Source organism: Balaenoptera acutorostrata, chromosome 3 (assembly GCF_949987535.1).
Source record: "Balaenoptera acutorostrata chromosome 3, mBalAcu1.1, whole genome shotgun sequence".
NCBI lineage: Eukaryota > Metazoa > Chordata > Mammalia > Artiodactyla > Balaenopteridae > Balaenoptera > Balaenoptera acutorostrata.
In genome coordinates this window covers 140,844,027-140,866,966 of record NC_080066.1, presented here as the reverse complement: position 1 = coordinate 140,866,966, position 22,940 = coordinate 140,844,027, and the positions used below count along the sequence as shown (strand labels likewise).

The 22,940-nt window shown below is 40.0% G+C and overlaps 1 long non-coding RNA gene across 2 annotated transcripts in view; it reads right to left on the bottom strand.

Annotated features, from left to right (window-relative positions):
• The window catches only part of LOC130707770 (uncharacterized), a 91,756-nt gene that overhangs the window by 6,928 nt on the left and 61,888 nt on the right, over positions 1-22,940 (bottom strand). The gene's annotated exons all lie outside the window — the stretch shown is intronic.

Genomic DNA, 22,940 nt, shown 5'->3' with positions numbered 1-22,940 from the left:
TGTGGTGCGCAGGCTTCTAATTGCGGCGGCTTCTCTTGTGGAGCACAGGCTCTAGGAGCACAGGCTTCAGTAGTTGTGGCTCGCGGGCTCTAGAGCTCAGGCTCAGTAGTTGTGGTGCACGGGCTTAGTTGCTCCGTGGCATGTGGGATCTTCCCGGACCAGGGTTCGAACCCGTGTCCCCTGCATTGGCAGGCGGATTCTTAACCACTGCACCACCAGGGAAGCCCTGTGGTCAATTTTTAATAATATTTAGTACTAAAAGCTACTAAAGAATGTGATTGCAGTAATCTTACTTCTCCATTTCTGCATTTTACTCAAATTCTAAATTGCAATTATTTGTTGGGTATCTTGGACTACAATGCCTCAGAAACTTTAAAAACAAAACATTCTCCTGTGCTGTAGCATTTTGTTTGGTATCTCAGCATTTTAGCTGGACTTGAATTCTCATGTTGTCCAGTAAATGCTTCCTAGCTAGAGCTGTGTCATCTGGAATGAGACAGAAAAGAGTGAACCTCAACAATTGGACTGGAAATGTGCTTTGATCTACCTTGTAAACCACAAACAAAAGAGAAACTAATTAATGTGGTTGGCAGGAACTCCCAAAACAGAATAATATAACAAGAAAGTCTTTCCAAGAATCTCGAGAATCAAACCAACTAAACAATTCACAGAATTAGAGTTGTTACAAATCAGAGACAGAATAATAGTCTGAGATTTTCTTTGGTAACAAATATCACTTCACACTATATAACCACAACCCCTTCTGCCTTACGGTGTCTGTGGCTCTCTTCCTGTCACTGGGGATCTCAACAATCTTGACTAAGATCTCAAAGAGTTATTGGTAGAGCTGCAGTGTAATCAATTTCTTATATGCCCCTGGGTATAAGTCATCAGTTACGTAATAATAGTAAATTCCCTCTTCCTTTATTTTTATCGGGCATTTCTTTGCACTCTAGTTGTTGTTTTTTTTCCTACAGATAAAACATAGCTGACTGATTTCCACGACAAAATTACAATTTTTTTAACTTCAGTTTTTTTCCCCCAGGAGAATTTCTCCTAATTTCCCTCCAACAAAAGCAGAGTCATTTATAAAGTGTCATTAAGAGAGTCTTAGTGAATCTGACTGAAACACATTAAGGTCTGGGAGAGATCTTATATGAGAGTAGTATCTTGTGTAAAGAATTTGCAAAAGTTGCAAACACTGTTGACTCTATGTATACCACCATCCCCCATGATTTCTCTGATAAGACTAACAACATGTATTCAGGGAAAAATACTTCCCCACTGGTTTGCCACCTGGCATTATGATTCTCACCTTTAGTGGTAATGGTGTAAATTAGTTCACCACAGCAAGGTGGCATTCCTTTATTCATGCACTTGACTGAGCAGCTCACCATAGGACAAAGGAAGATCCTGAGGCAGTGAAACCCAACACAGACTGGGAGTGTGGAGGGAGAGGAGAGGGGAAATAAAAAAGAAAGGTGATGTTTGGAGCGTGAAGCATGTTTCTGGGCCAGCAAGTTGTCCAGAAGGGGGAGACTTGGCCACAAAGGGAGCCCACTGCAGCGGGCAGAGCTCACCAGCGGACTCATTGATGATAAGGCCTTTGAGAAATTTAGTAAATGGATGGTAGCTCACCTCCTTCTGAACCTCTCAGCTTGTCATTTTGATCAATTTCAGTATGATTTATCTTTTTCCTTAGAAGCAAAAGGTATTACTGTCAAGAACCTCCTCTAATAGCCTTGCTCTCCACATTGGATCTCTTAACTAAATTCCCATTAAAGTGGCTGAAACCTTACATTACTGATGAAAACTGTAAGTGATGTGTCATTAATAATGATACTTTGTTCTTCTAAAAGGCCTTTGTTCTGAAAGTCCAAGGTGCTTAACACTATGTGGTCTCATTAATCTTAGCCATCAAAATGCATGAGCTTTTAGAAAGTCATCAAGACTAACAAGGGAGAAATAGACTCCCTTCTATTTTGCTCAGTTTTGTTTGGAACTCTACAAAAGTAGGCAGACTTCTACAACAAAAGCACAACCTCTGGATGAGGCAGTGATATCATTTCAATGATTTCAATCACTTGAGTATTCTCAAAGGAAGACTTGATTAAGTCTTGTTATGATTTTAATAAGTAAAAGACATATCCCATTTTTGTTAAAGAATCCAAAATGAGAGCTGCATCACTTCCTATTCATAGCAAATGACAGAATGGAAAACACTTTTTACCCTTCCCTTTTTGTTTTTACCTACAGGGCTTTAGGGGAGAAGACTTACCTTGTTACATCAAGATAATTTGCAAATAACTGAATGATGGTATCTCTCATACCATTAGGGGGCAAATTAGCTCATTTATTCACTTTCATGAATCTTTAAAAACATTAACCATCATATATATAACTGGCATAATCTCTATCTCCAACCCTAACTTCTCTCCAAACTCACACATCCAGTTGCCTCTGGGACACACTTAAATGTCCTACAAATAACATAAGCTCCACGTGGTCAGCATGAAACCCATTGACCTTTCCTCCAAACCCATTCTTCCAAGAAGAGTCCCAGGTGCTGAAAATGACTCATCTGTCCCACTCAAGCATCCAAGCCCCAAACCCGAACTACCTCCTTGACTCCTCCCTCTGTTTCTTCCCACATCCAACTGGTTATCAGATCTTGTTGCTTCCAGATCCCAAATGCACTTTCAATCAGGTCTCTCTTTGTCACTGCCCTGGCCCAGGACTTTGTTATTTTCCGTCTGGAAGTCGGAGGAGCCAGCTAATTGGTCTCCAGTTTATTTTCCACATCCCAGCCACGAGGAGCCAGCCAAAACCCAACCTCATCACGTGACCCTCAACTTCGACTCTCTCATATCTACACACAGCCTACAGGAGGAAGTCTAAATTCCTCAGCAGGGCCTTCAAGACCTTCATGGTTGGCCTCGCACTGAATTTTCATCCCTTCTTTCTCCAAGGCTCCACCAAATTTCAGCTGTATTGAATGATTTGAAGAGGCCTGAACCCAGCATCCCTTTGTGTCGTTGCCTGTGCTGGTCTTGCACGTCCACCTGATCACCGGAATGTCCCCAGTCATCCTCAAGACCATGCTCAGTGTTTGAGTCTCCGTCCTCTGTGAAGTCCTCCACAAGCCCTCCTTGCCTCCTCCACTCTGTCCTCAGCCTCGTCTTCCCTTTGTGCTTATTCCTCTCTCACAGCACTTGATGCACTGCCTGGAAATTTCTTATTTGGTTATCTACCTCCATATTCAAACTGTTAGTTCTTTGAGCACTGAGGATTTCTTTTTTCTCATTTATCTTTATTATTGCCAGTGCCAAGCTGAGTGACCAGCATGTGGTGGGTCCTCAAACATTTGTTGAATGATTATTAGGAAACCGACGATTCCATGACTTTACTACCACTGAACAGATTATTTCTTACAATATAGTCGAATGCACAGGAAATCAGTGAGGAAACCAAGGAGATGTGGAGATGACACCCTACACTTTTGAAAATCTTACAATAAGGAGTGTTGTGAATGCACACATATTTTTAACAGCATGAAAAGACTAAACTTAGAGTTCCCATTTGGGTAACTTAAATGTGCAGTGGGGTTTTTCTCCATAAACTAATTTGCAGAAATGAATAACAGATGGGTTACACTAGTTCACTGATAGTGGGGACAGTTACTTTATACTCAAAGGTAATCAGTGTCTTTCCTATTAAACTGCAGTAAGTTAATGGAATGTTTATATTTTTGTGGTGCTTTTTATAGAGAATTTTTTTACTTACTGTAGTATTCTATAATAAAATGTAAATGAGCATTGCTTTCCTCTGCCAGATAATTACCCCAGAATCCATTTAAGTGAAAATAGCATTTTCCAGAGAAATATCCAGAAAGAAAAGCAAAAATAAATGGAATACTAGTTGTCCCATTTGCCAGCTGGTGTTTGGTTTATAACATTTGGCATATCTTGATATCTACATAATAGTAGTTTTAAAACCATAAATAATATTTTACAGAGGTCACACCATAGTTATTTAAGTTCAGGGGTTTATTTCCCAGAGCACTAAGTAGCTATGAATGAATTATGTTTAGTCTGATCTGCCACAGAAGGGCCATAAACCTCCAAGTCACAGCAAACCGTGGAATATTACTTCAATACGTCAGGAAAATTGTACATGTAAAAGAATAATGCATGATAAGGGAAAGGTATTTTTATTTTTCTAAAGTAATATATGTTACCGGGCAGGAGCTATAAAATTTTGTTATGTTAAACTTTCCTCTGATTCTGGGAAACAAGTTAAGAAACAGCTTTGCCTGGTCAGCCCTAAGCCGGCAAAGCAGGCTGTGGAAACAGAGAAGGCCTAGGAAGGAGAGTTTGGCTTTGAATCAGGAACAGTTTTTCCTTCTGAGAATGCTGCACCTCAGAAAGATGAAAGCAAGGAAAAGCTGCAAGAAAGCAAGAGGTGGTTTTGCAAACTTCTCTTTACTATCATTATCCTTCGCCCAGGCAAATGTTTTGGATTCCCAAGCAAGTGTTTTTGTAGATACCCAGAAGTGAGTGTAGAGACAGTTTTTAGCACTAAGGCCCAATTCACTTTTAAAATTAAATCTAGTTAAAATGCTGAAATGAAATTGTTAAGCATTTACCAGACAACATGCTATGTAATTTCCTTGGTTTTCTCCTTTAACTTTTATAACAACCCTAATATTATCCCCATGTGCATATGTAGAAACAGAGGCTTGGAAAAATAAAGAAACTGGTCCAAGGTGACATGGTTGGCAAGAGACAGCCAGGAGGTCAAATGTGACTGCAGAAGCTCTCAGCTATTCAAAGCCAATAGTGTCGCCTTCCAGGCAATGTTCTCAGCGCCTTATCTATGTTACCCCATTGTAATCCTCACAACAATCCTGTAAAATTGGTGCTACTATGATGTGCATGTCACAGATGAGGAAGCTGAAGCTGAGAGAGGTAAAGTAACTAGCCTAAGGCAGCACAGATAGTAATGAAGAGCCAGGATTCAAACCAGCTTGTCAGACTGTGGATCCACCCTAAGGCACTCAGCTTCTCATCCTCTATGAATATTAAGAGTAATCTCATGAAGGAACAAACATAGACACGACACCCCTGAAGAAGAGGAACAGGGGTTGTGGGAGTGAGAAGGTGGAAGGGGAATCTCGCTTGACCTACCAGAAATGAAGTCTTACTCCAAAGCTTCAGTAATTTAGACAACAGGGTGATTTTGGTCCAGGGAAGACAACTAGACAAATGGCACAGAATAGAGAAGGAATCATAGCATGAAGAAAAGCCCATAAGTGATTACAATTTAGGAGAGTGGTTGCTTCTGAGAAAAGAGGAGGCAGATGGAAAGAAGCAGGGACGGCGGATGGAAAGAAGCAGGGACGGGCAAACAGGGGTGCCAAAGGTACTGGTAACATTCTATTTCTTAAACTGGGAGGTGGATACACAGGTGTCCCTTTTGCTCTCGTCCCTTAAACTGGGCATATAGTATAGTATTAGAAAGAGTAATAGCCCAGGGAATGCACCCTGTCCTCGCGGAAGACTATGGAGGGTTCTCATGCTACACCTCCACGAGGCCCTTAGAGTCCACTCCTTTCTGTGCTGTTTCCGGTGTTTCTACAGACTCACGCAATGCATACGATCAGAAGTCATTCTAAAGCATTTGTTACCTCGGTAAGGAACTTGGAAAATTTTTTAATTTAACATTTTCTTTAAGTTGACTGATCAAAATGTCATTAGATTGACTACTGCCCAAAGCACTCCATTCTAATTGAATTCAAAGGCACAGAGCATGTCTGCTAGTCAGTCCCCTGGGAATTCTGGTGGCTTGGACAATCCCAGTTTGTCCAAATACAGCATGAAGGAAGCAAAGCTCTAAGCGGGGACGGTACAGGGAGGCAATTTTTAGATTGGAAGATGGTCCTACAGGACCAAAGCCTCCTCGTTTCCTCCTCATTGTCCTGCATCAGAGCAGAAAACAGGAAGAAATGCAATCTAAGTGCCGATATCTTGGGAAGGGAAGGAGTCGCATTTTAACCACATTCCCTCCAATTTGTTGCCAAAGGTGAACTCAAGCAGCCAAGCGGTGAGGCTCGGTCCCAGATCCTTTGCATGTCACGGGGCCTTGCATTTTTCCTGCATCAAGCACCCCTGGGCTGAGGGAGTACATCCCACAGAACTGGGAAGAGGAGCCTTCAAGGCTGCCACCTGGCTCCCTGAAGACAACTCGCCGTGGCCTTGCTGACCTTGCCAAGGACTGTCACCGGAGGCTGGCTCAAGAGACGCGAGACGCGGTGTACGGTTTCTCAGGCTGAGGCTCGTCCAACCTGAAACGGGAATCCCTCTTCTAAAGATGTGCGCTACTGCCCTCCGCTGGACGGAGACAGAATCACCAGCATTTAACTACCTCTAGGGCCTAACGCAGGTGGGAAGGAAAAGAATCTTTTATGTGATTGTGTAAAGCTCATGTGGAATACTAGTTTCCAAAATTAAGGTTCCTGAGAGTAAATAAAATATGATGCTTATAAGTTGCCTAATAATTCTGTGAGTTTTAATACGTTCCAATTAATCTATCAAAAAAGAAACTGGAGTGTTTATTTTTAATTTGTATTCAAATAACAGAATATTTCCTTCCAATATAATTCTAGTGGTTACTACCAATTTAAGTTTTTTTTCCTGCTAAAAATATTGTGTTTATTTTAGAGCTATGTAAAAGTTTCTTCACGCTATTGTTGGAAAAGTATATGTAATCTACTTGGTTGTAACTTAGGCACCAAAATGAAAAAGACTGCTACTATTCTTCTTTTCACCAAATAACTTTGCCAAATAGGCATGAAAATATCGGTTTTCATTTGAAATTTTTATTATTATTTATTTGAAATTACAAATTAGGTTTTTTACAATGAGAGGCTAATAAATATTGGCAAAACCTTTCCCAGGAGCTATACGAAGTTGCCTCACAGTCTTCATAGACTGACAGGTAAACCGTCTCCATGGCCACTTTTTTTAAAAAAGAAAGCCTATAGAGTATCTCTAGAAGTAAAATAAGTATGCTTACTTAGGATCCCGTGAACTGCTTACACTGAGACGGTGGATAATTTTAAACTTTGCATTCCTTTCTGAGGTTGATGTTGAACCTCAGAAATAAAAAGAGAAATTTTTGTAAAATATTTCTAAATTTTGTATACATGAATCTTGTACCACGCTTTGAGACTGAGATGTACCATATTTCTTCCATTCTAAGATATACCTCCCCCCACCCCCATGTTTTAACATCTCTAAAATCAGGATGTGTCTCAATTTCCTGGCTTCTCACTATCCATGGCTTCTAACAGTTGCTGTCACTTAGACTCACTGTCAGCCAGGCCACAGTCATGATGTAGTTATTGTGTTGTACTGTCATCGTATTTTGGGGCAAAACACTGCATTGTGTATAGACATTGAAGAATCTGTCTCTAGAGGGATTTGGAAGAGTTGGACTCTGGATATGAAGAAATTTTAGGAGAAACTTAGCCAATTTATTTTACATATATTTTCCTTTTTATGTCTGCACAAGTGGGACACATAATAAAACTATCCAAATAAGTATAAAAGAACCCCTTGAAAAAGGATAAAATACAAAATTTAAACATAAGGAACTATTAGGTCCTCCTTTAATTGGCAGTATTTTTTTTGTAGTGGTACATAAAATAATGGGACATGTTATGATTGATGGCATCTTAAATTCAATGAATTATATGGCATAATAACAGGGCAGTGGAAAGAATACTTCTGAATTCAAAACCAGATGACATAAGAAGGCATTAACTGAAAAGGCATAGTCACTCAATTTCCACTGCCTGGACCATCGATCAGTTTTGAAAAGGAAATGGAATTTAAAAAAATCCTCTCACTCCTCTGATGCATCCAGATATTAGAAGAATAAAACAACGTGCCAGATACCAGCATGGATCATCCCCTCAGCCTTCAGCATCCCACCGCAATTATTGGATACAGGCCAACCAACCTTCTGGATCACAAAGAGTGTAGGTGAGGGGCTCAGAGATCAAAGCCGACATGTAGCTCATCTGAAGCCCATGTAATATAACTAACTGGAAGGATGCACAGGGGGATATAGTGTCAGAATAGTGAGAATACTGAAGTGTCTTTCTCAGTCCCTGAGGTCTCCTTTGGACCAGGAAGCTTTGCTGGGCAGGCATACATCACGGCTCTGTATATTACATCTCTCTGTGCTCTCCCAATACAAGTTGTATGTGAGTGTGTGAACTTGATGACCAAACATAAATCAGAGATATTTCTGTTGACAGGAAATAAAGTTAGACCATCAGACATACTCAGAGCCAATATCTGCTTTCATGTTTTTCAAAGTTATGGGGAAAAGATGTCTTCCATTATTATGACTGTCTTATCAGAGCTAAGACGGAGCCAATTCCATTCCACCTCCGTTCTTTTTCTCAGCCAAGAATGGAAACCATACTGTGATAAAATATTGCCAAGGGAGAGCTCCAAATAAAAGCCTCCCAGTCAATTTAGACTGAGCTTTGTTGAAGACTCACTTCAACCCCACCCTCTACCACCCAGACCAAGGAATCAGGTTTTTGTTTTTCCTTCAAAAATGTTTCTTGTTCCCCACCATCCATCCCCACCTCCTTACCTCCCTCCCTAGCAAAGCTCATAGAATCAGACTTTTTTAAGTGTACACAGATGCAGATTCTTATGCCAATTTTCGGTAGTATAAAATGTACACAAATATGAGGAATAGCAGGTTTATAGATGACTCAGGTGTATAAAGCTGTTTCTAGTTACACGTTCTTATGAGACAATTCCTCTTCTGGCCCTTCAGAAGTTACGTTTCCATCTGCCTTCGCTCTCCATCTCTGTTCCAGTGCTGAGTCAAGCCACTGGTTCAAAGGCTGGTGAGTAATTCTCCCAATAGTGATTAGCATTTCCTTGCAATGAACTCCACCTTTTCTGCGCTTCCCAGAATTCCTCGAGTTTGACAACTTTCCCACCTGCCGGCTTTATGCAGATGCAGCTTCAGTGTCTATTGGGCACTGCATGCTTTCTGGATCTGCGATGTTTCTAAAAGCATTAGTAGTCTCTAAAATTCTCCCCCCATCCTGGAGCACACTTCTTTCAAGTTCTCAATATTCTTCTCCTAACCTACTCTCATCCTAGGCAAACATTAGCACAGAACACTGATGTAGCAACATTTCAGTTTTGTGTTTTCAAGCTCAGACGAAAATTATTCTTCACAGATAATTTTAGGTGGGGGCAGTATTAAAGTGCTTTGAGTGACAGGGTGGTGACACAGACGACCACTGGCTTGGGAAGCAAAGATCCTGGGTATAGTTGACCTTCTGTCATGATACCTGGATAAGTTATTTAATGTTTTGTGCTTCCTCTTCTGTGAAATGAGGCTGTTAGACTAAACCACTGGATTCCTTTCCAGTGATAGAATTCTGTGACTTGGGACTTAGATGGAATTTTTTACAGTGGATGGGGCATAGGACTAATTTTTTGTTTTAATGTTGAAGGATTAATCATTCCCTTGAAATGTCTTCTGTAGTTTATTTCTATTTTCATGAGATGCTATTTGTAGTTGTTTTGCTGCAATGTGGGGAAAGTCCATGGTCAGACAAGTTCAAATAAACTTTCTTCCCTGAAGGACTTTTCAGAGCCTTTAACATGCTCATATGCTTATGAATCTCCAGGAATGAGATCAAATGTTGCCAAAATATGCAAATATATTTGAACAAGTACCTCTTTTTTGTTCAAACACCAATTACCATCTTATAGACGTAGGGCTCCACAAAAGGCATCTTGGAGAATGGTGCCCAGGGATGGTTTCATGAAGAGAAATGCAATTGTCAAAATTGCAGGAGTTCATAACAGAGGAGAATCCTGTCGCTTTCCACTGAATATTTTTTAACAGATTATATTGAGGTTTATTTCGGACTTGTTTCCTTCCAATATCAACTGCTAACATTTTTTAAATGATATGCTTATTTAGTCCCCAACATGTGGGGGGAGAAGGAGCACTTGGTGTCTGTAGTGATCTTAACCCTCTTTGTACTCTAATCCCAGCCCAACTCACACTTGTCCATCCCTCCTTATTCTCCTCACAACATGCAAACTGAGGGACTTCCCTGGTGGTGAAGTGGTTAAGAAGCCGCCTGCTAATGCAGGGGACACGGGTTTGAGCCCTGGTCTGGGAAGATCCCACATGCTGCGGAGCAACTAAGCCCGTGCACCACAACTATTGAGCCCGCTTGCCACAAATACTGAAGCCCACACGCCTAGAGCCCGTGCTCCACAACGAGAAGCCACCGCAATGAGAAGCCTGCGTACCGCAACAAAGAGTAGCCCCCGCTCACCACAACTAGAGAAAGTCCACATGCAGCAACAAAGACCCAACGCAGCCAAAAATAAATAAATAAATTTATAAAATAAAAAAATAATAAAATAAAATGCAAACTGAGCCTGCATCCTGGAAGAGCTAAAATCTAAGGAATCCAAGCCTCTATGTTTCACTGCCAAGCACTTTTCCAAAAAGTTCACTGATCTTTGAAATCCGCCAGCCCCTAAATCGCTGAAGGGGGTCAAAAGAGTTAAAAGATTCCAGATGGGGCCAGAGCAGCCTCTCTGATTCCTTCCGCCTCTGTTGCTCATTCAGGGTGTGACCTGTACAGGTCACTAAATCTCTATGTGCTTTCAACTCCCCATTTATAAAAGTTGGCCGATACATATCGATTTCTAGCATGTTTAGAGATATTGAATTAAAGTCACGACAAAGAGCAAATTCCCTACCTGATTTTTGTGTAATTACCCATAGAGGCCATGGGTGCAACTCAACAGTCAGAAAGTAGCAATGGGTGAGAAGTCGCAGAAATTGACCAAATCAGGCATTCTTAGCTCTGGAAACCCTGCTACCCAATTAAGTGTGCACATTGACATCGGACAGCACCTAGTTTATAAAGGCGAATATTTAATTAGTGGGACCTAGGACTGGCAATGGACTTCTAGCACATGTAACAAGATATCCTACACTTGAGAAGCAAACCCTGTAAACTTAAACTACTGCAAAATTATAAAGTTTAACATAAAATTGGAAAATCTTTAAATGGCCGTTTTGTGCAGTGTTCTTCGCAGACAAGACTGCCATACAATGGAACTGTGTAACTGCTAGCAGCAGGCACTCCAGGAAGATAAAATAAACTAGCTTTATGGACCTGAGGAATTGATTTTTAATGAGATTCTGCTTGGCTGTAATGACATCCTGAGAGAGTGATCCAGTTTCCATGGCCTCTGGTATACAGTTATAAGGTGCAGAGCAGGACTTGCTTAAACAAGGTCTGTGCATTTGCCCCTTTAGAATATGAAATGAAATAAAATAAGGATGCTGTTCTAAGACACACCCCAGAAAGTGCATGTGCACGTGTGTGCACGCGTACATGCTACTACAGCTTCAGACACTTCTCCTAAAGCATTACCTGCTTGTATATTCTGAATTTTAAAGGACTAAAATTCTTGAGATGATATGCATATATAACTTTTATATTTTATGTTCTCTACCAGAGTATAAGGACCCATAAATTATTAGATAGACTTGACTGATTCTTTCATGCTCCATAACCTGGGCTCCTTGCTGACATTTATGTCTCTCTCTATATATGTATGTGTAGATGGGGGTATGGGTAAGGTATAGGTAGAGATAGAGATATGGTTATAAATAGCTGACAATATAGAATGGAGAAGGCAGTGTAACATATTTGTTAAGAGCCTCAGCTTTGAATCCTGCTTCTTCTACTTCCTGGCTGTGTGCCCTTGGGCATGTTAATTTACTTCTCTGAGCCCCAACTTTATCACACCTATTTCATAGGGCTATACTAAAGATTAAATGACACAGACACATAATTTACATGAATCTTAGCAATATAATATCAAGTGAAAAAGTAAATGCCAAAAGATTATGTAGAACATATATTTTCATAAAATTAAAGCTAAGTAACATTTAAATCTAGATGTGTAAGAATTCACAAGCATTAATAAAATTGTATACAAAAAGGAAAGAAAGAGAATGGTAAACACAGGGTTCAGAATGATGATTACCTTGAGTGGGGGGAAAGTGGAAGAATGGGAGATAGGATTATATAGCTAGATAATAGGTTACAGTCAAGGTTCTAGTTAGTTCTTGGGTGGAGGGCTTACAAGTACATATTATGAATAAGATTAACCAGATAACTAAATGAAACTAGCCATGCATGGACTAATGATGAGAATGTGTAATGAACCAAGGAATAGGACTAATCCAATTCTGTGCCCTGGAGGGTCAAAGAAAAAGGGAAGGATAAATAGATAATATACAAGAAAGTGATTAGCACAGTGCTTGGTACATAGTAAGTACTCAAGAAAGTGATGAGCACAGTGCTTGGTACATAGTAAGTACTCAAGAAACTTTCAGGTAGCTGGCTAGGTATTTCTACATGTATCCACATACATTCTCATCCTTAATGAGTTTCACTTCCCCAGCATCATCAATTTCCCCCCATTTCCTCTATTTTCTGATTTCCTCATTCATTTCTTTTTTTCCTGTTATAGCATCTGTATTTCCAAAATCCTTAACTTTTTAATTTTAAAAAACTTGAGGTATAATTTACACACAATACCAGGTATAGGTCTTAGGTGTTCAGTTCAATGTGTTGTGTCAATTGTATTCACAACCATAACCATTATTTAAAACAAGATATAGAGTATTTCTATCACCTCCAAAAAGTTCCCATGTGACCCTTTCCAATCAATTACCTGCCTGCCAGCGGCAACCTCTTTTTGATTTCTGACTTCTATCATTGTAGATTAATTTTGCCTACTCATGGACTTCATATAAATGAATTTATACAGTATGTACTCTTTCATAGCCCCCTTCTTTTGATTAACCTAACGTTTTGAAATTCCCTGTATTGTCGTGTATTCCTTTGTATTGCTGAGTAGTATTTTGTTGTATGAATATGCTACAATTTGATTATCCTTTCTGGATAATGGGCATCTGGGTGTGTCCAATTTGGAAGTATTATGAGCAGTGCAGCTATGAACATTGCCATATGATTATTTTTGTAGACATTTCTTTTGATTTCTCTTGGGTAATCCTTAGGAGTGGAATTGCTGAGTTGTAGGGTAGATACCTGCTTACCCTTCTGAGAAACTGCCATTTTTTTCCAAAGTGGTTGAATCATTCCAAATCCTTAAGTTTGTAACATCTAACTTCATTGAAAGGCGATTAAATGACCATACCGGCAATGACCCATTTGTGTCAGGTCCCTGTCTTTTATCAACTCCACAAGGATTCCCAGGCTAGGAAAACAAATTTTAAAAAGAGAGAGATGAATGTAAAGAGCAATAGGTGAATTTAGATTCGTCTGATGGTAGAATGTACAAAACAGAACAGCAAGAAAGCATTTCCCTGCTGATTCAGACCACGAAACGAATCATTTTTAAGACTACGTGGTACTTGAGTGAAGTGTGAGCCTAAATCATAGTTTCCCCAGCTGGGTGGATGCCCCTTTCTGCTCTTCGCTTCAACAGACAGACTGAATAATCTTTTGGGGGGGAGGGCTGGGTGACCGATGGTAGGGACATTAATTGCTTTCCATTGGCTTGTTGAGTTGGTTGTAAAGAGAAAGGCCTGCCCTAGCCCCAAAGAGCTTACATCTGTTTCTCATACAGTTCAGCCACCCATGCTGCTTCAACCATCCCCTACTGCTGGCCAGGCTACCACTTTATTGATTTTTCCCCCTGCCCTTTTAAAAAGATGAAAGTTCCTAAAAGCTTTTTGTATGCAAGTATGTGTGTACGTATGCATGCACGTGTGTGTTAGTGACAGCAATGGTTTAAGTTAACAAACTAAGCAGCAGCTAGGTTAACCATCGGGTATGTGTGTGTGTGTGTGTGTGTGTGTGGTGTGTGTATGTGTAAGTGTGTGTGTGTTTAACCAATTACTCTAAGATTGGGTACCCCCAGTGGTGGAGCTGGCAGAAGCATAACAATTAGAATGTGATGACAACAACTTAAAGATAATTAGTTGACAATGACTTGAGACCTCATTAACCCCTTTAACACCTCATGGTTTATGATTAAAATGAAATACTCGGAGATCGTTTTAAGGACATCTTGTCTCACTACCAGCAGTTGTTTAGGTAGAGCTAGAATATTTGATATTTCTTTGATATGGCTTCCATTCTTTTGTAACCACCAACAATGATTATCCAATATGGTTATCATTATTCTGTGGCCATCAATGGATTAAGGATTTATGCTTTTATTCAGAAACCTGTTCTTTTGCTTCTTTCCCCAACACTCTCCCATTATCATCCAGCCTTTTAAACTAAGTGATGGTCAAACTTTCTTTTTTAAGTCAGCCCCTTTGTTCTTATAAATTACATGGATTGATAAAGTCAACTGTGATTTTTACTGAAATCACTTCAACTGGTAGTTTAATGGCTGGAGAATTCCACCATGAGAATCACAGGTGCGGGTGTGTTTAGACGAACCTGGGATATTTCACAAATCTGCTAGCCTCAGGCTCCAATAAACATACGACAGTTTTCATTTTTCTTGATGGGTCTTCAATAAATATTTAATAGATGGATTGATGCTGAGATTCCACCATCTTCCAAAAACTTGTTCAGTTTCCTGCTGCCTCTAAAATAGACACCATTTAAACCACTAGAAGCAAAACCTAGTGGTTCTATCATTTGTTACTAAATATTTCTTAGGAAAGAAGTTTCAGTGCTTCTGGGACAATCTGATTATACTACATATTAAACTGCAAATATCACACAACATTTGAATACGTAAGAAGATTTGAAATAAACTTTATTTGGTTATAAAATGTTAATCACCTATAAAGCTATAATCTTAATATCAGTTGTACTATTTAGACATGTAATAAGTTGTACTGTTTAGACATTACAACCATTTATTTGATGTGGAAGTTTCATATTAATGAGGCCAATACTACTAAGTTTGTCCACTTTCAGGACAGTGGTCCTTACCCTCTTTTGGGGTCACAGACCCATTTGGGAATATGGTGAAATCTATGAAACCTCCAATTCGTAAAAAGCCTCTATTCACTTACACAACAAGTTGATTGAATTTCCTGGGATTTATGGATTCCAGATTAATATTCTCTTATCATCAGTAACATAGGGGTGATTTTAATATTCTAGACATGTTGGTGACAATCTATAAAACAAATGAAGGGGAAATGGACCATGTGTGAACAGATCATATTCAAGTTGGAAATCTGATCTGAGAGAACGACCTTAGTTAGAAATCCAATCAGAAAAAAAATGGCACCTTATTATAAAATAAGGGTCAAGTGTACAGTGGATATTTATTGAAAAGATTGATTGACCAGAAGTTCTGGGCAAAGGCTTCTCACAATACAATCTCTATGACTCCAACAAAATTAGGAAAGGTGCTTGTTTAAAATGCATATTCCTCGGCCCCATATTTGGCCAACTAAATTGGCATCTCCTGTGATGGGAGGGGGCGCCCTACATCACAGCTGAACAAAATTCCAGGTGATTCTAATACACAGTTAAGATTGTCTCTTACATGCTCATTCTTAATGCTTATCTTATGTCTTTCGCAAAGCACTTTATATTAGTATTGTTAGGCAGTCAATGTGGATGCAGATCTTACATAAACATCCAGAAAACGCTTTTGATAACTCCAATTTGGATAGTGGATGTCATCCGGGAGAGAGCCCTTGGAAGGCAGCTGCAAACAATTGTCACTCCGCTGCACTTACCATCAGAGTCAGGCCACTTTAGATTGGCCCATCACATTGTTTCATTTTTTGGTACTTAGTCATTTGTTGCAATAAAAATTAAGTTACAGGGAAGGAACACTGTGACAGGATAATGGACTCCTGCTCAGAAGAAACCAGCCTGCCTCCAATTCATCACGGCATTTATAGTGCATTAGAAGACATTACAGTGACAACATCATTCCTTTGGGGCAGGAAGAAAAACCAGATTGAGTGGAAAGGAGGGAATTTACTTCATGAACTTGGCAAACATGGAATAAAAATAGAAGCCGGGGTGGTTTAAATTGCCATGTTCAGCAAAGGACAAGGGAAAAGCTAACCATCTCTGAAACTAACATTCCAACATGTTAAAGAAAAATTAGCTTAGTTCACCTTGCATCACATGAGCAGTGTGTGGGTTAAGATGAAATGGTTGCCTAAGGAATAACAGAGAGGCATGGAGAAAATGGGCAAAGTTAAGGCAATTTAAAATGATTAAAGCCCACAAAATATTTTGCAAATATAAAATCCTGGAGAGAAGCTTAATAATAATATTTGTCCAATGGACTGAGCCAAAGATATCTATATTGTCTAGGTATTTTAATTGGAGGCCTGAAGTATCATTATAAAATCATAGGAAATCTATGTCTATGTTCTCATAAAAGTAAAAATGGTTGTTTGATGTTAGAAAGCAGTGTTTTGAAAAGTAGGAGCTAAAGGAATAGCACTGGGTAGGCAAGTCTGGCAATTTAGACCTGGGAACTTAATGACTTTATAGTATTTTTACTATTATACCCACACTATGTTAAGCCTGGGAAAAAATGAGGGGGAACCAGGCAACTTGGTATAATGGAAACAGTGTCTTCATTCTGTGATTTTTTTTTTTTAAGGTAACATTTTTCTAAACTATGCTTTTTCTTAAAGCAACGTTTTTTCCGTAGATCTCAGATCTTTTTTTGGGGGGGGGGGTGAGGGGGGGATTCTGGTTTTCTCTTAATAAAATCTTTAATTCACTTAAGAATCAATCTGAACAAAAGTCTGTGTGGTCTCATTTTCTTTCCCTGTCAATCTGTGTTATTTCCAGGGTGAAAGGTAATTTTGACCATAAACATGGTTCCCATCACGCATTTCTAATTTTAACCTATTTGTCTCCGTTTGATTTACATTGGGTCTAGAGCAAATTAACTATTGTGAGCTTTTATTGAAAATTAATTAGGTGGCTAAAGTGCCCATGGCAGACTCTGCCAGTGCATGTTTCTCTCTGGGTCGCCAGCCTTCTCCAGTCAAAACACCTAGCAACTTAAAAAATCCATAAAACGAATGATATAATTAGTTCCAGAGTGGAACTCAATCTCTTTGAAATCAGATGCTTTCTTCTAGTGCTGAAGGGCCATGCTATAGCCAGCATTTTATGGTATCAGGGGATTTTCCTGGGGGTAAAAAGTAGCTCACTGGAGCTGAATCACCTCACATGACTTAACAATAGTAATCCTTGTGGTACCAAATATAGCCTCATCTCTAATCTGACTCCTCAGTCAAAGCAAGGAGAAAGAGGGAAGCTGGGCTTACAATACTGTAAAGATAAAAAATATGCTACCCAGGTTGGAAGAGAGACCCCATGAGTGTGTGTGTGTGTGTGTGTGTGTGTGTGTGAGAAAGAGAGAGAGAGATCTTATACTTAAGAAAAGCCAGGATGTAAATGTGATTTATTGTAAATAGTTCCACAACATTAAAATGAGTTTTTATTTTCGATGTATTCTGCTTCAAAGAAGAGCTCTGTGGGCTCATAAAAATGCAGAGAACAAATAGGGGCCTCTAAGTCCAATTTATATGCCATGCCCACTGTGCACTGAGACACATATAATCTGTAAAATGTCAGCTTCAAAGTTCCACCGAGATCGGTGTTAACCCTGACCTCTGGCCTCACTGCCTCTGGCTGGGCCTGTGTGCTTTCTTTACCAGCTGTTTTAGATAAATGTGTTCCATTTTTAAGAGATTGTCTCAGTGTTTTTTACATGAATAGTGGTAATATTATTAACTCTCACTGGAGAAACCACCTTTTCTAAGAGGGCTTTACAGAGGAACCAATCGTTTCATGCCCCATGCAGAGAGGAGTGGATTAATAAATATGTCATTGTACTGAAAATATTTAAACAACACTGGGAGAAAAGAGCAAGGCACACAACAAAAGGAAAGCATATTAGTAGTGTTTCCTGTCAAAATACACAGAGGAAGCACTTTATTTGGACCATTTTCTCCATAAAGAGACATGGTGGGCCAAAATAAACACAGTGAAGGAATCTGGTTTATCCCACTTTGGAGATTGGAGACCATCAGCTCAAACAAAGTTATGAGACCGAAACCAGGTTTTCTCTCTTGAGGCTGCTAAGTAAAGCCATTGACAGAGGCAAGCAGATAGACTTCGTGGATCAATATTGCACAGTTAAGTGGTACCTACAGTTTCTTACAGGGTTGAGCAGAACAATTCATTAATTAGGATCAATAAGCAGAAAATTCGGAGCAACATATGTAAAATTTTCATGTAGAGGATTTACCTAATCAAGACTATAAACAAAGGTTTCAGTCAGAGTCCAGGGCTGTTTTTCCATTTCAACGGAACGAGGTAGATCCTGACAACGTTTACCGAGTGCTTCCTGGACGCAATGTACTTCCTGATGGAGAGTGAGTTTAAAGACACAGAAAAAGTAGAATTTCTAGTAGACTAAAGAATTGCCTTTCCAGGATCAAAACGCCAGTCAGACTTCACAGAGATGACAGTTGTCATCAGGAAGACTGAGCGTAAATGGAGATGACGCTCACGATGGAACGTGGTGACGTAGGGTGAGCTTCATTGAGGGTGACGCGCCCTGAAATCAACTCTGATGAACAGCCGGTCGGACCCAGGTTAGCAAATGGGAAAGGATGCTATGCTGTAGCTGTTGCTGAGGGAGACAGAAGACAGAAGGGATGCAGGAGAAAAATGGACCACCTTTTGGTGTGAAGCATTCAGTGTGACCCACCTGAAGAGAGCAAAGTGGAGGCGGGGAGCCCATTTCATTCATTTAATTCATCCTTGGTCAGCTTTTACCAGCTGTCAGTGTCTCTCATCTAGAAAACCTGGCTGCTATCCGTTTTGATGAGTCTTGGAACTATGGTTTGCAATGTGTTCAAAATTTAAGATGATGACAGAAAACATTACAAAACCCGGAAATTATCACACCCCCTTTAAAGCCACATGCATTTGAAATAGGATCTCAATTTCTCACCATTAAACTTTATGTGCTAGGACAGTTTGGGATTCTTTCATGTGTAGAGACTGACATAATTTAGACTGAATAAGCCACAATTAGTATTTTTTTAACACGAAAAAACTCCTCAAAATAGATAAGACTGTCGAAATCCACTAAAGAAATCACTTTGAAAGGGTGGATATGCTCCTTCTAGGATATCGTATCACTAGTAAATTTGGCACTCCCAAATGTGTTACCCAAAAGTATTAAGTCTACACCAGGTAAGAAGGTTGTTTTTGAAATTGATCCTGCAAAATTGTCCCTTTAAAGTGGCTGCTTTCATGAACCAGCCAGTATTTATATATTATTATAAAGATAATACCCTTACTTACCTCACAAGGGTGTTTTGAGAATTAATTAATGTTTGCCAAGTACTTTGAGCTCTGTAGATGAAAGGTGGGGTGGAAATGCTAAGAAGCAGTATTATTTTCATCTGTATTTGAACTTGCCTCTTATAAGACAATCTTTTTTTTTTTTAAGATAATGATCTCTCCTTTGGGGAGAAAAGGCAAACATTGCCTGATTCACAATCAAACCCTCATAAGGAGGACAGGTGTGATTATGAAGATTTGGCCTACGGAATAGATTGACGTGGATGGCAAACTTTAAAAGTCTATATTCCCAAATCCCAAGACCTCTCCCGGCAATCCAGCAAGTGTCAAGTTCATCCTGTCATCCCTGCCGAGATATGGCCAACTGCAAAGGCCAGGACCAGTTGGGTATTTACGTGGCATATAAATAACAACCCAAACCCTTTCAATTAACCTCTTTCCTGCTGGGTGTTTGTGAGGTCCACAATCCAATTACTGAAGGGAAAGATGCTCCCTTAATCCTACCAAGAGGTTGAAGGACAATGCTGAAAAATTGGTTTGGTTAAACCAGTTGGCTAAATTGGCTTGAAAGGAATTGATTTTACTCTGTTCTGCGTCTTCAACTCTAACTCTAATCCTGGTCAGTGCGGGAGAATGGTTGCCAAAGATCTCGAAAAGCCCTTTTGAGAGTGTGTTGGACTATAGTGAGGAAGGAACAGTACAAATCTCAGGATCCTGAAGAACTCAGAAACTTTCTCCCCTTCCCCCTACAGAGCACGCCCCTCTCACAGGCAGAGGATGGTTTTTCTGTACCCTCATCTCTAAGATTAAACATTTTCATCTAAAGCTAATTGGGATTATCCTGGGGTGTTAGCAGACAGTTTTTAGCATGACTCACTGAATCCTCCCAGTAACCTCTTGAAGTGGGCACTATAAACAACCCCATTTTACAGAGTAGGAAACTGAGGCTTAGGAAGTTTAGAAAACTTGCCCTAAGTTGCCTAACTGAGGAGTGGCAGAGTCAAAAAAGTGGCAAAGTCACATAATGCCGATGTGCTTAGGCATTTTTTTCTTTTTGGCCGAGTCATGCAGCTTGAGGGATCTTAGTTCCCCCACCAGGGACTGAACTCACACCCTCAGCAGTGAAAGCACAGAGTCCTAACCACTGGACCACCAGGGAATTCCCATGATTAGGCATTTTGACATGAGAGGCAGTGAACGGAAACACCAAACTCTGTCTTCTCCATGCCCCTAAAACAGAGTGTGTACAGAGGATATTGCAAAGAAGAGCATATTTTAGTGCATCAGGATATATGTTATGTATAAGGAAACCTACTCTCTTTTTAAAAAAAGCACTCACCCTCCAAATTAAGGATCTAAGGATTCTGAAAATATCCAAATTACATTGTGGCCAAAGGAAAAAGTTTGGCAAAACGTGTCAAGTTTTATTTGAATGTTTCTGACCCTGCTGACCTATCTCAAACATCCCTTTCCCCAGGCAGTTCTGAAAGCTCAGTCTTGAAGTCCACCTTATGCTTTCAGGTTTATCAGAATTACTCCTGATCACGAAGTAGATCCACTCCTGCCTGTGCACAATCAACCTGGAGTCCTGGCAGGGAATTAGACAGAAAAGAAACAGTTCCGCTATTAAGCTGCTTTTAGAACCCGTGCCGAAGAGTCGGAGCTCTTAAAAAAATCACTTAACGTAAGTATCAACGTGCTGTAGAAGTGGCAAACACTCAACCAAGTTCGTTTCTAGAAACCTAAAAAAGAAGAAGTCTTTCAGGTTTGTTTTTCAATCCAATAAAGTTTAAAAAGCTTATTAAGCAAAACATTTTCTTCTCCTCCTCCAAAGGCACCACTTTAAAATATTTTTCTTCTGTTTTCCCGTGTTAGTCCTGTGCTGAGGTAGTTTGTCCTCATTCGTCCAGCAGGGGTCACTCTTGTCCACCGTACTCTTAAAAGGCATCCTTGCTTGTCTGCACTGTTTGTTACCAGGACCTTTATTCCAGGCAGCAGAATGAAGAAATATCAAAGACACCAGGCCTGAGAGATTGGGGAGAAAAGAATCTGTGGTTTTGGAGGTGGGATTGCAATGTTGGGGAAATGGATGCTTTAATAATGACTCTGTATCAACAGTAGGTTTCAAGTCTGTACTTCGAACTTCTCAAAGAAATAAATTAGTCAGCTCTTATCACAAAACGATTAGCCTTAGCTCACTCTTGCTGTTAAACCTGAGTATATGCTGTGTCTCTTTTCTGTGTGTCATTATCAGGCTGGTAAATAGGGAAAGGGGAGTGGAGCTGCGTGTACTTCCATTCGTCCAGGCCATTCTCAGCCAGATACTTCCTCGGGCTTTAGACTGGCCTCAGTGATCACTCACACCTAATAGAGCAATGACTGTCTAATCCGTAGTGATTATCCAGTCTCGGGTGGAAGTTAGTCTTTAGCTGCAGCAGCTTCCTCCTGCAGGAATTCAAGGCAAGTTCACACAGGCCATTCAGATCAGATCCTGAGTCTGTGGGTGCTTGTGAAACGGGCGCTGGGGAAGCCATGGTCTTCCTACCTCCCCACTTCAGGGCCTTCTCCTGAGGCCACATGGGCAGACCAAGCAGGAAACAGCTTGATATGGCTAGGTTCTGATACTGGGGAAGGCACGAGTGGGGTTCTAATACTGAGGAAAGTGGTCTGTTGAGGATGGGGCTGCATCAATAAGGACATGTCGAAAATAAAGCATCCCTTGTGATTACACCTCTCAGTAACCAAACACTGATATTTAAATCAAATGTTTAAAAGACTCACTTTTACTCTGCTTCGTCTGTATCTTTTTCTTTTTAGTGTGCTAGACTTAAAAGAAATACACCTTAATTTTTAGAGCAGTATTAGGATCATAGCAAAATTGAGTGGAAAGTATGGAGAGTTTCCAGATACCCCCTGTCCACACTTGCATGCCTTTCCCCACTATCAACATCCCACAGAAGAGGGTACGTTTATTACAGCTGATGAGCCTACACTGATATGTCATTATCACCCAGAGTCCGTAGTTTGCATTAGGGCTCACTCTTTGTGTTGTATATTCTACGGGTTTTGACAAATGTATAATGTCATATATCCAACATTGTAGTATCTTACAAAATAGTTTCACTGTCCTAAAAATCTTCTGTGTTCCACTTATTCATCCCTCCTGCCTCAGTATCCCCTGACAATCACTGATCTATTTACTGTCTCCATAGTTTTGCCTTTTCCAGAATGTCATATAGTTGGAATCCTATAGTATATAATCTTTTCAGGCTGGCTTTCACTTAGAAATATGCATTTAAGTTTCCTCCGTGTCTTTTCATGGCTTGAGAGCTCATTTCCTTTTAGCACTCAATAATATTCCATTGTCCGGATGTGCTACAGTTTACTTAACCGTTCACTTACTGAAGGGCATCTTGATTGCTTCCAAGTTCTGGCAATTATGAATAAACCTGCTATAAACATCTATGTACAGGGTTTTGTGTGGACATAAGTT